This window comes from Mobula hypostoma, chromosome 10 (assembly GCF_963921235.1).
Source record: "Mobula hypostoma chromosome 10, sMobHyp1.1, whole genome shotgun sequence".
NCBI classification, from domain to species: domain Eukaryota; kingdom Metazoa; phylum Chordata; class Chondrichthyes; order Myliobatiformes; family Myliobatidae; genus Mobula; species Mobula hypostoma.
Window position 1 is genome coordinate 48,383,175 of NC_086106.1, and position 14,338 is coordinate 48,397,512.

The 14,338-nt window shown below is 41.9% G+C and overlaps 1 long non-coding RNA gene across 2 annotated transcripts in view; it reads right to left on the minus strand.

Moving 5' to 3' along the window:
* Window positions 1-14,338, minus strand: part of LOC134353297 (uncharacterized) — a 60,590-nt gene that overhangs the window by 12,176 nt on the left and 34,076 nt on the right. The window contains exons 2-3 of one of the 2 annotated variants that reach the window (XR_010019574.1): window positions 11,246-11,310; window positions 7,879-8,021 (exon numbers count right to left, since the gene is read on the minus strand). This is a non-coding gene — a long non-coding RNA (uncharacterized LOC134353297). The remainder of the gene's footprint in view (window positions 1-7,878; window positions 8,022-11,245; window positions 11,311-14,338) is intronic. The other variant, XR_010019573.1, reaches the window with a different exon arrangement.

Sequence of the window (14,338 nt, forward strand, 5' to 3'; positions counted from 1 at the left end):
TGAATCCACACCTGCAGTCCCTTGTGCCTCCAATGCATGCAACACGGCCCCTCCTAACCCAAGAATAATCTACTCTCTGTTTACTGCATGTGAACAAATACTCAAAGCACACCAAAAAAACCCACCCAATTCTGTGTTATCTAAGTTTTGTACTCTATAATCACTTGTATCATCTTTATCAATGACCTCCTTAAAATTTATATACATCAACTGGTTCATCCTATCCTGTTTACTAACACCTCAAAAATTGCAATAGATTTGTCAAGCAATATCTCCCTTCCAAAAATGAATCCTGAATTTCCCCAACTATATAATTATTTTCCAAGTATCCTGTAATGACTTCCTTGATAATAGGTTTCAGCATTTTCTGTATTACTGATGTCAGATAAATTTGTTTGTATTTGTCTGTATAAACTTGTAAATTTTCCTAGCTTTCTCTTTCCCACCTTTCTTAAATTGTGGCATTACATTTGTTAACTTGTAAACTGCAAGAACGTTTATAGGACCTATGGAATTTTGAAAGGTGATGGTCACTTTCTCTGAAGACAACTTCCTCAAAACCTTGTGATAAAGATCATCAGCTCCTGAGAATTTATTACATTTCTATCCCAAGAATTCCTCTAATTCCAGTTTTTTTTTACTATTTCTAATTCCTTGATCCCACCCTTCTAACCCACCTAGATCATATCCTTGTTCCTGTATTTCAGAGGGACCTGGGTGTTCTTCTACATGAACCGCTGAAAGTTAACACACAAGTAATCAAGAAGCCAATGATATGTTGATCTTCACTGCTGGAGGGTTTGAGTACAAGGGGAGAAGGTGCTTTACTACAATTATATAGCACCCTGCTGAGTCCACATGCGGAATACACATCGTTTACCAAAGGAAGGATATACATGCAACCAAGGTTCACTAAGTTAATTACTGGGATGGAGTATTTTTCTTATGACACAGTTTTGGACATTTTTGTGAACGCACTTCTAAAGACACACTGAAAGGATAATGGATGGATATCATTGGCCTAAAAGAGTTATTAATGGTAAGGTAACTTTCGGTACCTAAAAAGAAGCATTAACCAGAAAAATAAATGACTAAGAACATCTTTACATCACAGTGCCTTCCTGCAACTGCAAGCTTCTTACACCACCATATGCACCACTGCTCCTCAGCTGCTATTTACAGAACCAAAATACTCAATTTAGATTGTGTTTTATGCTTTTCTTACCACCTCAGCCGCAACTTGCATCATCCAATCAGTGTTCTTAATACAGCAAAGGTTTACATTTATAATTCCATGGAAGTATATAGAATCAGATGAAATGTTAGCATGTGTAAGGAATTGGTTAGAAAGTGGGGATAATTCGGCATCTATCTTCAGCCAGTAGTATCCCTTGGGGATCAGTCAAGGGGTCTCACTTTTTCACAAAGTACGTACATCAAAGTAATGGCGTAAATCTCTAGATTGCCTATTACACTAAGTGTCATGCCAAGAAATGTAGATGGAAGCAGACAAGTGATGGAGGAAGTGGGTGGGCAAAACTTTGGTAGACTATTTCAAGACCATGGGACCATAAGACATAGGAGCAGAATTGGGCCATTTGGCCCATCAAGTCTGCTATTTGATCATGACTGATTTATTATCCCCCTCAACCCCATACTCCTGACTTCTCTCCATAAGCTTTGACACCCTTACTAATTAATTACTTATCAACCTGCACTTTAAATAGACCCAATTACTTGGCCTCCAGAGCTTTCTGTGGCAATAAATTCTACGGATTCGCCACCCTCTGGATAAAGTAATTCCTCCTCACCCTTGTTCTAAAGAGACATCCGTCTATTCTGAGGGCAAGGCCTCTGTTCATAGACTTTCCTACTATTGGCAACATTCTTTCCACATCTGCTCTATCCAGGCCTTTCATGTTAACGTTCACAATTAACTGTGTCCATGTGGTTTATATCAATTAATGTTGGTTAGATTCAGCTACTGCATTTAAACAGGGTGACTTATATCACAGAGCACAGTACAGGAACAGGCTATTCAGCCCTCCAAGTCAATGCTAACCCTCCTATTTTATTCTCCCCACATTTCCCTCAGTTCCCTTTAGATTCCACCATTCACCTACCTATGAGGATCAATTTAAAGAAAAAAAATCTGCCTTCTAACTCATGTCTCTCTGGGGGACTGTGGGGGGAAACCAGATCACCTGGGAAATACTAATTTGGTCATAAGGACAAGATACAAATTTCATACAGGAAATCAGGATTGAACCCGGGCTGCCAGAGTTCTGAGGTGCTGGCTCTACTCGCTGTTCCACCATTAATCTATTTGTAATCGATAGAGCAAGGAAGAAGAGCATACGTGGACTGTGTGGTTAAGAAGGCATACAGTGTATTGGCCTTCATCAACCACTGGATTGAGTTCAAAAGCCGAGAGGTAATGTGGCAGCTATATAGGATCCTGGTCAGACCCCACTTCAGTACTGTGATCAGTTCTGGTCACCTCACTACAGGAAGGGTATGGATACTATGGAGAGAGTGCAGAGGAGATTTACAGGGATGTTACAACATACATCAAAGTTGCTGGTGAACGCAGCAGGCCAAGCAGCATCTATAGGAAGAGGTGCAGTCGACGTTTCAGGCCGAGACCCTTCGTCAGGACTAACTGAAGGAAGAGTGAGTAAGGGATTTGGAAGCTGGAGGGGGAGGGGGAGATGCAAAATGATAGGAGAAGACAGGAGGGGGAGGGATGGAGCTGAGAGCTGGACAGGTGATAGGCAAAAGGGGATACGAGAGGATCATGGGACAGGAGGTCCGGGAAGAAAGACAAGGGGGTGGGGGGTGACCCAGAGGATGGGCAAGAGGTATATTCAGAGGGACAGAGGGAGAAAAAGGAGAGTGAGAGAAAGAATGTGTGCATAAAAATGAGTAACAGATGGGGTACGAGGGGGAGGTGGGGCCTTAGCGGAAGTTAGAGAAGTCGATGTTCATGCCATCAGGTTGGAGGCTACCCAGACGGAATATAAGGTGTTGTTCCTCCAACCTGAGTGTGGCTTCATCTTTACAGTAGAGGAGGCCGTGGATAGACATGTCAGAATGGGAATGGGATGTGGAATTAAAATGTGTGGCCACTGGGAGATCCTGCTTTCTCTGGCGGACAGAGAGTAGATGTTCAGCAAAGCGGTCTCCCAGTCTGCGTCGGGTCTCACCAATATATAAAAGGCCACATCGGGAGCACCGGACGCAGTATATCACCCCAGTCGACTCACAGGTGAAGTGATGCCTCAACTGGAAGGACTGTTTGGGGCCCTGAATGGTGGTAAGGGAGGAAGTGTAAGGGCATGTGTAGCACTTGTTCCGCTTACACGGATAAGTGCCAGGAGGGAGATCAGTGGGGAGGGATGGGGGGGACGAATGGACAAGGGAGTTGTGTAGGGAGCGATCCCTGCGGAATGCAGAGAGAGGGGGGGAGGGAAAGATGTGCTTAGTGGTGGGATCCCGTTGGAGGTGGCGGAAGTTACGGAGAATAATATGTTGGACCCGGAGGCTGGTGGGGTGGTAGGTGAGGACCAGGGGAACCCTATTCCTAGTGGGGTGGTGGGAGGATGGAGTGAGAGCAGATGTACGTGAAATGGAGGAGATGCGTTTAAGAGCAGAGTTGATAGTGGAGGAAGGGAAGCCCCTTTCTTTAAAAAATGAAGACATCTCCCTCGTCCTAGAATGAAAAGCCTCATCCTGAGAGCAGATGCGGTGGAGACGGAGGAATTGCGAGAAGGGGATGGCGTTTTTGCAAGAGACAGGGTGAGAAGAGGAATAGTCCAGATAGCTGTGAGAGTCAGTAGGCTTATAGTAGACATCAGTGGATAAGCTGTCTCCAGAGACAGAGACAGAAAGATCTAGAAAGGGGAGGGAGGTGTCGGAAATGGACCAGGTAAACTTGAGGGCAGGGTGAAAGTTGGAGGCAAAGTTAATAAAATCAACGAGTTCTGCATGCGTGCAGGAAGCAGCACCAATGCAGTCGTCGATGTAGCGAAGGAAAAGTGGGGGACAGATACCAGAATAGGCACGGAACATAGATTGTTCCACAAACCCAACAAAAAGGCAGGCATAGCTGGGACCCATACGGGTGCCCAGAGCGTCTCCGCCGCATCTGCTCTCAGGATGAGGCTTTTCATTCTAGGACGAGGGAGATGTCTTCCTTTTTTAAAGAAAGGGGCTTCCCTTCCTCCACTATCAACTCTGCTCTTAAACGCATCTCCCCCATTTCACGTACATCTGCTCTCACTCCATCCTCCCACCACTCCACTAGGAATAGGGTTCCCCTGGTCCTCACCTACCACCCCACCAGCCTCCGGGTCCAACATATTATTCCCCCGCTTGTCTTTCTTCCCGGACCTCCTGTCCCATGATCCTCTCGTATCTCCTTTTGCCTATCACCTGTCCAGCTCTCAGCTCCATCCCTCCCCCTCCTGTCTTCTCCTATCATTTTGCATCTCCCCCTCCTGTCTTCTCCTATCATTTTGCATCTCCCCCTCCCCCTCCAGCTTTCAAATCCCTTACTCACTCTTCCTTCAGTTAGTCCTGACGAAGGGTCTCGGCCTGAAACGTCGACTGCACCTCTTCCTATAGATGCTGCTTGGCCTGCTGCGTTCACCAGCAACTTTGATGTATGTTGCTTGAATTTCCAGCATCTGCAGAATTCCTGTTGTTTACAGGGATGTTGCCTGGATTGGGGAGCATGCCTTATTGGGGAGCATAGCTTGAGTGAACTTGGTCTTTTCTCCTTGGAGCAATGGCAGATGAGAGGTGACCTCATAGAGGTGTATAAGATGATAAGAGGCATTGATTCTGTGGATAGTCAGAGGTTTTTTCCCAGGGCTAAAGTGGCTGACACGAGAGGGCACAGTTTTAAGGTGCTCGGAAGTAGGTACAGAGGAGATGTCAGGGGGAAAGTGTTTTACGCATGGAGTGATGAGAGCGTGGAATGGGCTGCCAGCAGCGGTGGTAGAGGCAGAAACAATAAGGTATTTTAAGAGACTCCTGGATAGGTACATGGAGCTGAGAAGAATAGAGGGCTATGGGTAACCTGAGGTAAAGTAAGTACATGTCTAGCACAGCATTGTGGGCCAAAAGGCCTGTATTGTGCTGCAGGTTTTCTATGTTTCTAACTTAATCCTAGTGTTCTATCCATTATCCGCCTACCTGAAATTTACAATCAGTTTGGACTTCAACTACATAACTCACAGTATGTTGGAATTGTTAAGAAGCAGTGGAGGAGCAGAGAGATTTATTAGCCCAGAAGAGATACTGAAAACCACAAACTTATTTGGTGACTATTTTAAGGGCAGAACTAAAAGAAAGGGGGAAATTATGTGTTTATACTGGGTTCTGCATTTAGCTCAGGGAGCTGCATGTAAAGGGTGCCGGGAAGAAGGTTCTCCTAATTTACCACTCTGATAATGAGTACAGAAATCTTAGTTGAATGGCAGATACTTTTATACCTCATATGTGGAACTTTACAGGTTGATCTAAATAATCTCGTTGAGATGATTAAATACTCATTGCAAGAATAGGGGAGTCTGAAGGTACCCAGTTTAAGGTGAGAGGGAAAGATTTAAAGGGAAATTTGGAGACAATGTTTTCACACAGAGGGTGGTGGTGTATGCAGCAAGCTGCCAGAGGAAGTGTTTACAATTGCAGTTCAAAGACATTTGGACAGGTAGATGGATAGGAAACATTTAGAGGATATGAGGAAAAATACAGGGCGATGGGACCTGCTCAGGTAGACACCTTGGTCACATGGATGAGTTGGCCAAAGAGCCCATTTCTGTGCTAAACAGTTCTATGTCTCTAGCTTCATTTTGGTGGGATGAAATGAAACAATTCCCCCTGTAAGAAAAATTGGAACAAGAGGAGATAACCTTCCAGTTCAAAGACTGTGAAAATCTGCTATTCCCATACTTGAAGAGCTGTACAGCCCAACAGTCAAGAAAAAACTTCAATTCATCTAAATGATGATCTGGTGCTTTGTTGTCTCCAAGAGTGTTCCACGAGGCTACGACAAAAGACCGGAAGCCAGGAAATGGGGAGCGAGCCCATGATCGACTCCATCTATTGCCGATCTCACCGAGGAAGACTGAAATCGTCAGGGTAGGTGCAGAAGGCAAGCAAGCATTCAGAACCATCGAACAGCATCTCACTGGGTGCTGCTATAGTGGTCTCTCGCTGCTCCCGAGGGAAGGTCCTTGAGTTCGACTGATCTCTCTCCCCCTTGTTGCTGTTGGTAGATGGAACAAGGATTAAGTGATGCGAATTATAGATCTGGGCTCCAGTTCAGGTTTATCTAGTTCTAGTTGTGGTCACTCTTTTTTGTTCCTACTTTTCAGCAATTTTTGTATCAGGGTGGCCTGTGGATAATGAACACTGAGCTGAACTGAACTGAAATATGTCTTTTGATTTTGCACTTTATTTCCTGTGTGTTCACTTGGTTTTCTTGTTGCCATTTGTTTGATTTTTTTGCATGTGGGGGGTGAGGGGGGGCTTGATGTCTGTTTTTGAATGGGCTGGTTCTATGGTTCTTCTTTGTTTCGTGACTGTCTGAAAGAAGACAAATTTCAAGGTTGCATACAGGATACATACTTTGATCATGAATGTATTTTGAATGTTGGATTTCATTTAAGGGATACAGCTCCAAGGCAGATAAAGGAATTTGAAAGATGGGTCATTATAGAGCCAGGTAGCTCAGAAACAGGTCCTTCAGCTCACCGTGTCTTTGCAGACCATCACATACCCATCTGTACTGTTCCCATTTGCAGGCTCTTGGTCCATCGCCACCTGTACCTTGGTGATTCAAGTGCTCATTTTAAAAGTTGTGAGCATTACTGGTTTATGCAATATAATAACTCATCGGGAAACTGCAAAGAACAGAGGAACTAGGATTTCACAGGCTGCAGATGCTGGGTTCTGGAGCAACAAACAATCTCCTGGAGGAGCTCAGCTGGTGGAGCAGCATCTGTTGGGGTAAAGGAATTGTTGATGTTCCTGATGCAGGATTTCAACTTGAAACATCAATAATCCCTTTCCCTTGACAGATGCTGTTCAGCACACTGTGTTCCTCCAGCAGATTGATGCCAATGATCTCTCTGGGGTCTGCTAGGATTTTCACAGAAAACTAATAAATGTTGTCCTTATTTTACCTGATCTGAGAATGTACAAAATTATTAGACTTTACCTAATTGGATTTGAATGCATGAGCACTACTGTAATCTTATTTAATGCTGGAGTAGGAACAAGGGGCTAAATGGATCAGAGAATCTGAATCTAACTGAACTTGATTCTCTTATGAACTTGTGTTTAGTTAGTTTGAAAGCATCTCAATATAATTAGGATTAGTCAGATACAAGTAGGGTGGAACATTTCTTAACCTCCATCAACTCTTTAGTTAACTTTTACTTCCAAAACTGGCAAATATTATTCAATGCAAACAACAGGAATTCTGCAGATGCTGGAAATTCAAGCAACATACATCAAAGTTGCTGGTGAACGCAGCAGGCCAGGCAGCATCTATAGGAAGAGGCGCAGTCGACGTTTCAGGCCGAGACCCTTCGTCAGGACTATTATTCAGGAATATTATTCAATGATCAGCATTGTCATCTTGTTAATACATTGATACCCCAATAGCTAATATATTTCTATGACTTGGTTAAAAGTTAAATTTGTTGCCCCATTTTACAGCAGAAAATAATTTCTTGAGAAATGTAGCAATTATCTTCTCTCACAAGAAAATGTTGGCTTTGTTATTATTTAACGACTGCATTTGATTACATGAGACTAGCTTTTAAATTGTTTTATTTATAACGCCTGGCCATCATTAATTATTACCTTTACTCAAACTGAGCTTCATTTGAAAAGCACCAGCGTGAAAGGAACACTCTTGCTGGGAAGAAAGTTATCAGAGCTGCAAATGACCATCAAGCAGTTAAGCTGATGGTACATTGATGCTGGTATGTAATGAAGTCATTACCCTGTGTAAAAAGAGAACACCAAGAGAAAATCATGTCATTGCACATACTGTAAGCACAATAAAACATTAGATGCACTTGTTTAAATTGTGTCAGGGAATATTTTAAACATTGAAAGGGAAATGAGCGCTGAGCTCATATCACCAGAAACCATTAAGTGTTTTAATATGATGTTACCAAGATTTTTGCAAATTGCATTCTGAAACATTAGGGACAACCATGCTGAGATGGAATTTGCAGTAGTTATTTCTTGGCTTATTACTATCAGGTAAAACTACGGGGGCATGACCATGATGTCTGGAGTTTTCTTCAAATTTCTCATGGAAGTTCTGGCATTTGCAGGCCATTAACAAAGCAGGGTTTGTCTGTGCAGTCGCCTCTCCTTTGGCCTCATCAAGGATGCCTATTTAGGGAGCTGTCTGAAAAGGACACCTTTAGATAAGAATTATGATTAGAGATTGGCCGACCCAGTGTTATAATAAGTAGATATACCTAAAATGTTAAAGTGTATATTAAAACTTATATTTGATCATGTATGGAAGTTATCATATATAGGATCCTCTAAAGTTGTTAAGGTGAGAAAATAAATACATATTTTTACAGAACAGCGTGCATTACAATATGAAAGAAATGCTAGATGTTTGACCAAGGCTTACTCAAACAAAATATATGAAATATAGATCTCAACTTTTTATATTGTCTTTCATCACTGGAGGATGACACAAATACCTGTAGAGCCAATAATAATTTTGAAGTAATTTTATATGAGAAATCTGACAGACATTTGGGATAGAAAGATGCCAGAATTAGCATTGACGGTGTTCTTTGTGGCAAGGAATTGACAGAAGAGTGGAGATCTATGGTTATAGTTTAGTGGTGGCATTTTTGTTTCATGCAGAAAGTTCTGAGTTCAAGGGCCACACCAAAGATTTCACAACCTTAATCAGTCTGATGTAGTAATGACTGCTGCCTTTCAGGTGAGAAGTTCAACTAAACCCCTCCCTGAAGATGCACTGGAGAATTCTCCACAGTTCTCCAACCAATATTTCCCTACACCTCCCCCTACCCACTCAGCCAGATGGACAGAGACAACACAGGCAAATGCCTGCTGGGGAAGAAGGGCATATCACAGTATTATTACTCTATGTCCTACTTGGACCTATTCTAACCACAGATAACAGGTTCTGAGCTTGGATACTGCCTGTGCACAAACTGCACTTTCTCCCTGTGACCTCATGGACTTACCCTATATGCTTCAGCTTTCCCCCTCAGTTAGGCAACTTGATCAGCACAGACAAGATGGGCTGAAGGGTCTGTTTGCAGGCTGTATAACACTGAAGCATGTTGCTTGGGCAGAATTAATTGGCTGTTATAATAAGCCCCTAGTGGAGGTGAGTGACAAGGGAATGAAATGAGAGGCGAGAAACGATGGGGATACAAGAGAAGAAATGGGATTACCACAAATGATCATCAGGCAGGGATGCAATAAACCAAACGGCCTGTTTCCATGTCTTCTACATCCATAAGCTTTATAACAGAACATTAAAATGAAATGACGTCCAAGACAAATGAAGGATGAAAGGCCAAAATAATAAATGTTATTAATCAAATTCAGTCAATCATTACAATTGTAGGAATGTTGACCATTCTACCATTTAGCTTCATTTATAGGGCAATAGTTATGTTGTAGCTACTGATTCCACAGGATCTTTTAATGAGATTTCAACTGTCAACACCAATATTGCATATTTTATTAAATAGAATGTATCTAGTCCACTATCTGAATTCATTTATCCCTTTTTTTACAAATAACTCCTAGTTCGAGGAGTTGGACTGCATGATCTTAATACTAATGGGGTCTAGCCGCAAGGCCAGTGGGAACTTTGAGGCAGAGAAATACACCATCAACAATCAGAAAACATCTAAGTAGTACTTGAATCACCTAGGCATAGACCTAATACAGATACATGGGACTAGTGTAGGTAGATATAATGACAACATGCATGTGATGGGCTGAATGGCCCATTTCTGTGCTATAAAACAGTAAGACTTCAAAGAAAGAGGTTATGGCTTCTCTACATACTATGAAGTTTTAGCTCCAGAAATGACACATTTTATCCAATATGAGCTTCAATATCAGCTTGGAGCACCGTAGGACACACTAAGGAACAAGTGAGGAGCCCCAAGATGACAGAGGAAGCTCAATTGTCAGAGACCTTACCTAGGAAGTAGTCTGATCCAGGGTTTCAACCGTGTCAGACCTGAGGGATTGAACCTCAAATCTAAGGGGGGGGGGTTAACATCTCTGAACACCTAAGATGAGCTGTTACTATTATGGGGGGCCCTTGTTTCAAGAGCAGCAACTATTGAGGTTGGAGTGAGGTTTGGGGTTTAAACAGCTCTCTTCTTGGCTTAGAAGCAATGTTCCAGAGGCTCTTTAATTCTGAGTTGTTATATTTCACAAAGCCACTGTTAAACTATTGGCTGTACAGTAGCAGAAAATGATGAAAATGCTCAGGTCAGGCAGCAGCTAAGGAAAGTGAAACAAAGTTACAATTTCATGTCAAAGACATCAAAACTGGCAAAAATTAGAAAACAGGACGGCTGTAAGTTGCACAGAGGAGTGGGGAGTGGAAAAGACAGAGAGAATATCTGAGATCATGTGAAATATTCTCTTCTGATCAATCCTCTATATGGCTCTTGATTTTTAACTGCCTCCTGTGTTCTGGGGCAACTAGGGATGGACAATAAGTGTTGATACTGCCACATATGTCCAATTCAACTCACAACGCAGATAAATTCTGACTCATACTGATTCAAATCCACATCCTGAGGTCAGGGTGCAAGTTCATCTCTCTCAGCTGACAACCTCTCACTTACTTCTTGATGTTGACAACAGGGACCCTCATGTTTGGCATCACTTACTAAGCAAAACTAACTGTATATTGCATCACAGTATATTAGAATTAGTGTCAAACTAGCATCTTCAATGAATTGTAACCTGTGGGTGCAGTTAATGCAAACTACATATTCAAGACTGATGTTTGAAGTGGTTTTGTGAAGGACAAAATCCCAATGATTCGAATTCACACATTCAGGTCATTTATAATCTCTCTTCCAGCCTTACTTCTCCACTGCAAAAATTCTCCTTTGGTAATATATTTCAGCAAAACAAATGAAAATTAAGCACTTCCAGGCCTTTACAGATTAGCATAAAAAGTGCTCACCTGACCACCAGCAGTCCTGAGGGTACTCCCATGTCTGAAGGCACAGATAGAATTATTTCCGAAAGCTGCAATACAATCCCAATGCCCAGGGTTATCACTTCCAAGAAGTCTGTAAATGACTCAGTGTATGGGAGTCAAAAAGGGTTTAGTAGCCAGACTCCTAAGATGACAAAGATAATGTCCCAAAGAAGAAAAACAACAACCCACTCTCTGGCTGACTATTTTCATTATTTCCATTGAAGTTAGTAAGCAAGTTACTACCCTGAATGTTCTTCTTCTAAAAATAACAGTTTTACAGTAATTAAAGTAATTGCAACTTCCAGTCTCGATATAAATGTAGTTGGACAGAATTACTTAGGTAATCCTTAGAAGAAAATATAATTTTTGAAGGATTTTAAAGCATCACATTATTTTTGTTATATTTCATACTTTTGGCTGTGCTTTCTGCTAATGTGTATGCCCAATCTTTGCCTCACTTCTCATATGATGATCCATTTATTGTTTAGCATCCCTCAGTGAGCCTATTTCAATCCAATTGGTTGAAGAGCCTTCTTGCTGCTTGACCTGCTTGCTCAGGTAAACTGGAGAGGTTATGAATTGGGTATGTAATTAGCAGAAGTATTTGCTGAAAAGCACTCAAACAGTTCTAAGCAATAGTAGCTGAAGTAACTAAAGTCATTTATTCACTATTTATCACAAAATACAAACTACTGTATTGTGTTCCAGAATAAACCAACTGCTAATAAAGTATAAAATTATCCAAAAACCTCTTCATTCTCCTACTTTCTAATTGTGTTTACATAGACCATTGACCTCTGCAGCTCTGCCAAGCACCCAGACTATGACTCTCTTGCATATCTATCTTGCTTTGTGTTGAGCTGGGAAGAGAAGAAAGCGACAAAGAAATTCTAATCGTTTAATCGAAATTTTCAAATTAAACTATTGTGATTTATTGCTGAAAACCTCCAGCTGTTTTCAATTCAAAGCCAAAGTCAGAGTACATTTCTTATCAAAGTATGTATACAGCATACAAGCAACACACACATCCCCAACCCCTTTTCCCTTTCTCACCTTATATACTTGCCTGCCCATCGCCTCCCTCTGGCACTCCTTCCCCCTATTCTTTATTCCATGGCCTTCTGTCCTCTCCTATCAGACTCCCCCTTCTCCAGCCCTGTATCTTTCAACAATCATCTTCCCAGCACTTTACTTCACCCCTCCCCCTCCTAGTTTCACCTATCACTTTGTATTTCATCCTCCCCTGACCCCACCTTTTAACTCTACTCCTCATTTCTCTCTAGTCCTGCTGAAGGGTCTCAGCCTAAAACATCGACTGTACTCTTTTCCAAAGATGCTGCCTAGCTTGCATTTTGTGTGTTGCTCGGATTTCCAGCATCTGCAGACTTTCCCTTGTCTGTGATGCAGTATACAACCCTGACATTGATCTTCCCCGCAGACAGCCATGAAACAAGGTAAACCATGGAACTCATTCAAAGAAAATACATCAAACCACTCCTCCCCACGTGCAAAAAAAAACAAATTCCACATGCAGCAGTAAAAAACAAGCTAAAACACAAACTGTAAAACACAACATTGACAGGGTCCAGGAAAAATTGATGTAGTTTTTTTTTCTTTCTATATTATCATGCATTGCATTGTACTGCTGCTGCTAAGTTATCAAATTTCACGATACATGCTGGTGATAATAACCCTGACTGTTTCTGGTGTTCAGTTCAGCTCATTCTTTGCTATCTACAGACCGTCCGGATTCACCCCGATTCAAAATCACCCAAAAATAGCAACAAAGCCACAGGCCACTAAAAAAAAATGCTCTTAAAAAGAATATAGGAATTTCATTTAAATAGCTTTGTATTAAATGATGGAATATCCCTTAGAGGAGGTTATTGTACTGTTTTAGGGCAGAAGGTACAGAAAAATTACTTTAGTCAGAAGGCGGTAAAACTGTGGAATTTATTGCCACGAGCGGCTGTGGAGGCCAAGTCATTGGGTGTATTTAAGCCAGAGATAGGTAGGTTTTTGATTAGCCAGGGCATCAAAGGGTACGGGGAGAAGGCAGGGGAGTGGGGATGACTGGAAGAATTGGATCAGCCCATGATTGAATGGCGGAGCAGACTTGATGGGCCAAATGGCCTACTTCTGCTCCTATATCTCATGGTCTTATGGTCTTAATCTTAGCATAAATGATAGTAGTTATCAGGAAATATGTAAGAAATCAAAACTACTTCAATGCACCTGTTGAATCAATGTTAAAGTTTGGACTGTCTGATATCAATGCAAAGGAAGATATCAATACATCTATGGCATACATCCACAGCACTTGTCAAGTAATTACAATGAACAACATGATTTTCAAATCTAGACAAGTCAAAATACAAGAAAACTTGGAATCAATTAGCATTGGAAAAAGATAAATTATACAAATGAAGAACAGAAATACTCCAAAATCTCTTTCCACTAGCCTTTGAGGAAGACACTCTTGACCTTCCCAAGAAGAAAACGTTTTATCTACCCCTGCCTAAACCAGGGGTTTCCAACTTTTTTGATGCCACGGACCCCTATCATTACACGAGGGGTCTGTGGACCCTAGTTTGGGAACACCTGGTGCCAATAAGTGACAACTCTTTCTGTGCAGCTTCAATGGGAGACATCAAACATTTCCATTTAGTACTACTACAGCTGAAATCCACAGTCAGAGCCATGAGAACTTCAGTAAGCAATATTGTTGCAAGGCGGTTAAAAAATCAATTGATTCTCAAAATCAGCAGACCCCGGACGGCAGATTCAAAACGTAAGTGCAGTTCTTCTCTAAGAGAAAGTAAATGGGGAAGGCACGCCGGGCTACAAGTACAATTGAAATGCAAAGGACCCTCCACTCCCGACTATCCTGCTGATGAATGTACAGACTCTGGAAAATAAAATTGAAGATGACAGGAACTGCTGTGCACTTTGCATCACAGAAACAGGACTATCTCCTGCCATTTCAGACACAGTGCTGCTGCCTGAGGGTTTCTCTGTCCACCATAAAGACAGATCACCTTTGGAATCTTCTAACGGTGGAGTAGGTGGAATATG